The sequence below is a fragment of the Ornithodoros turicata genome, chromosome 8 (assembly GCF_037126465.1).
Source record: "Ornithodoros turicata isolate Travis chromosome 8, ASM3712646v1, whole genome shotgun sequence".
Lineage (NCBI taxonomy): Eukaryota > Metazoa > Arthropoda > Arachnida > Ixodida > Argasidae > Ornithodoros > Ornithodoros turicata.
In genome coordinates this window covers 37,283,422-37,287,622 of record NC_088208.1, presented here as the reverse complement: position 1 = coordinate 37,287,622, position 4,201 = coordinate 37,283,422, and positions in this window count along the sequence as shown.

Here is a 4,201-nt window from a genome sequence, read left to right as displayed (position 1 = left end):
TTCGTTGTCGATTCTTTGGCGTGCGTCGCAATGCCTCATTGAGTAGTGCCATGATTGTCGCTGGCCGCCAGCACCATGTTCAGCGTTCCCGTCTTCTTTGCCATGGCCGTGGCTTGCCAGCAAAGAGTGCCTAAAGTCACCACTTGGAGCGCTGAAAGTCATTTCAGTGTTGTCGTTGACAGAAGGAATCACAGTACCTGGCGGCTGTGTACTTAAAGTATCCCCCTGGCAGTGGCGGTAGAAAATCAAGTGCCCGTCGTCGTTCGTGTTCCGAGCTCCGGGCACTGCTTCTGGTACACGCCCTAGAGGTCATGTGCCCTGGCCCTGGCGCGAAGTCTTTACCGTGGAAACTTAGCCTCTGAAATTCAGCAACGTATACGGTCTGCCTGCAGCGGCATCAGTGGCCAGTGACCAAAATTATGTTTGAGAAGTCCTGCCAACGCAGTGCAATGCTTAGGAAGTGTGAATTCAATCAGGAATTGTGAGTTCAAATCAAGCCTTGCATTTTGGACCACTGTCTTTTTTTATTATTTATTTATTGTTTATGAGGGTGACAGTAGAACTGTATACAGGCAGGGACCGTGCCATAAAGCAGCCAGAGTAGCTGCTTGACGTATCAGCTGTCTTGTACGTATGATTCATAAGTCCTACACATCGAGTGGTGATACAGGAGCTGCAATAGTTGGTAGAACAGCAGCGTGAGCAGCTACGGAAGACGTGAAAGGGTGCAGTGAACACCTTCAGCAATGATGAATATCCGTTACTTCGACATGTCTTCTTTCTCCAACAGCACCAGGTTGACCACCCTCGGCAAAGCTCTGCTTATCTGGAAAGAAAGGTAAGAATATAGCACCGACTTTCTCCTGACGAAGCAGAGTTTTTTTCTCCTTCCTAAGAGTTTCGTTTCCTGTATGTTCTTTTTTTTGTATTTTGCGCTCCTCACGGCAGAGGTGGGGAAGTTACTTTTATTTCGTAGAGCACTACCGTTACGCGTTACTTTATTCGTTGCTGTTGTAGTAGTATGTAACACGTTACTAACGCCTTTACTTCTGAAAAGTAATGCCATTACTTTTGCATTACTTCACCAGGAATCGTTATACTATGTGCCACATTCTGGTTGAGTCACACAAGGGCATTCCGAAAATGAATACAAGCAATGTTAGGCACAAACAACGATCACATGAACACAACTTACAGATAGGATTTATTACAACGCAGAAGTAGTTGGTGTCCAAAATTTTCATTTGTGATTTGTGATTGTGATCCTATTGGCTGAGAGGACGTCCTTTGCAGTGACGTGACCTTTTATCTCACACAGTGCAAATCCGAAAAGCAAATCCCTTGGTACTTCGTCACTTGTTCAAGGGGTTGAGGCTATTTTTCTGTCGCTTTCTCCCCCATTCGTTCAAAAAATACCAGAGGGAGAGAAAAATGAAGGTGGTGAACATAGATGACATCACAACAAGTGTAGGTCAATAATCCTACTCTTGCGTTCTTCGTGGGTGCCGATGGGACCTTCTTGTCGTTGTTAGAGACGAATAGAAAAATTCTGGGATTCTCCCGGATTCCGCAGGCACGCTCCTCAGCTCAAGCTTTCAAGTTTAGACAATGAAGCAATGTTCCCGAATACGCAGGAACGCATAACGCCGTTACGCGTTAGTTAGTAAAAATGTAATGACGTTACTCTTTACTTTTCTCCCAAATGTAATGCGTTAGCATATTTCACTACTCGAATGTGACGCATTACCGATAATGCACTACTTTTGTAACGCCTTACTCCCCACCTCTGCCTCACGGATAACCGAACTGATCACGTGGTCTCTCCACTGGCAAACATATTACGAGGACGTGAAAGCCAAACCGCCATCCATCCATCCATCCCGTTTGGAAAGCTGCAGTCCTGGATCCCGTCCACCGCATAAAACACATCGAATCGGTCGGCTTTTTCCTGCGCTTGAACGCACCCACACACTCAGCGGGGACAATCGTATAGGTCGGTCGGTCCCATGAAAGCCGCTTCCTTTTTTTTTTAGCCGTGTCCCGACCTTCCATGAGCTTTCGAGCTAAAGACCCGTGCACAGATTTGTCCCTCGACCCCGCGCTGGTGGGTCCGCGGCTCGAACCCTGTCAGAATTAGTTCCACTCTTATTTTGCTTGTTTGTGTCTGATCGCAAAGATGAGTAGAGAACCTAGTACACTTTTGTCTGTTTCTCTTTTTGTTATGCATGGTTCAGGTGAGCGAACGCACTCGAATTTGTCCTGCTTCCCAATAGAGGGCAGTCTGTCTGTCTCGCGCTATTCATCCGCCCGTAGTGACCCATTGTGAGCGACTGGAGAATGGACGGTGCGGAGATCTATTGAGAACGATTTGGGTCTTCGGAAAGCTGATACGATTTGTGGGTCTTGCGTTTGATTTGGTTGTTTAGATGCCGAACATGTCGATGACAGCTTCGAGTGTGTTTTGCTTTCTTATCCCCCCCCTTTTTTTTATTGAAATATCAAAATTGGCGATGAAAAAGTGGCTAGGCGCTCATCTTTTTATTGGCTATAGTTCGAAGAGTGCTATAGTGCAGCGCTCGTAGCGGGGAAAGTTTAAGTTACATGGTCGCGTACTACAGTCTCCTTTCGTCTCGTATTGGGGTTTTCGTGTTGGTTTACTTTTTCTTCCCTAGCTGTTCCTGCTGCTTATACCGTAGAGTACATGTTTAGAATGTAACAAAAACTCTTAACTGCAGTATGTACTTCGGTAAATTGCAAGCTGTAATAATCGGATTCTTAACTATTTACTTTGTAATAATTGTTTAACTATGCCTTCTTTATGGTATTGAACCTAAACCCATATCGACTCGAATTTGCTTTTAGTGAAGCGGAATGAAATTAAAACCTTACTTTCTTTTGCGTTTATGAACGTTGTACTCGAACCAAAGCATAGCAAAAAAATGAAATAAAAAGGGAGATGGTTCGGTTCCCACTCAACTTTGTGAACGTGTAGCAAAAGTCAACGTTCGGTAAAATTCAATTTAACAAGAAACCTCAAAACAAATACTTTTTTTTTCTTGCATCTTCATGCATGTTGTGTGGAAACAACGATATGTATTGTTTAAATTTCGCTCTTTAGCTGTTGACGCTTTTATTAGTATACTTCGTTTTATAGTTTTTATTTGTCTTCATATGTGTTTTCCTCTACTTTTCTCTGTGTGAATCAACGCTCTAGGCACGCAAATTAAGGCCCAACTGGTTAAATTCATACCACCTGGAATTCAAGCGGTCAACGATAAATAACAAGTGCGCGGTATGCGTATTTGGCGCACCTGCTGCTGTTCAAGTGCCATATCACGTGTGCCAGGTCATTTGTAGTGGTCGATGAATCTGAATTCCACCGAACCATCAAGAGCCATAAATACTGGAATAGAATTGAAAACTGAAACTGATTTCAGTTTCGCACCCTGACTTGTTTAAAATCGCTCTCTGGCCACGCGTGCTGACAGGAAGCCATTGGTTGAACCATCATATTTTCTGTCGCCTTCTTTACCGAACTCTCGCTGCATTAATCAAAATGCCGAAATAATCGCATCAACAGAAAGTACCCAACATTCGATACACCCGGAAACTCATATTGGCCCGTTCTTTAATAACCCGCAAACGCGTTTACTTTTCTTTCCAATATGCAAGTTATATATATAGCGTGCGCTCTTAGTAATTAAGTGTGGCAAGCTGACGGTTGGCGGCCGCACGGTGAAGGGCGTTCTTAGCATAACAAAACTCATCCAAGATGGCGGGGTGCGGGGGGAGAGACTGAGAGAGAGAAAAAAAATCTGAGTTCCTGGCAACAATGAGTGGTGGTGGTCACAGCTGGTGCTTCTAATAATCGCATTAGTATCGGCTCCGGAGTCACAACCATTGTGATGCAAGGTGGTCGGTCGGCTGCCGCAACGGATGCAGCACCATACAGGCTGTGGGTATCTGCGGTTTGGGACTCAATTATTAAGTGCTTCCACAGCTTGCGTTGGTAACGGATACGTTGCTGCATGATCTGGATGGAAGGGTACTCGGGAGAGGGGGAAGGGTTGGGATATGATGAGTTTTTCCCCCGAGATTAAGGGTTCGGAACTGCAGTGGAATGTGTATTTGTGGATGTACCCACTTATGTACCGAGTTCACGTGGAATGAGGAGAAAATATCCCAGAAGCGTGGGGCGTCT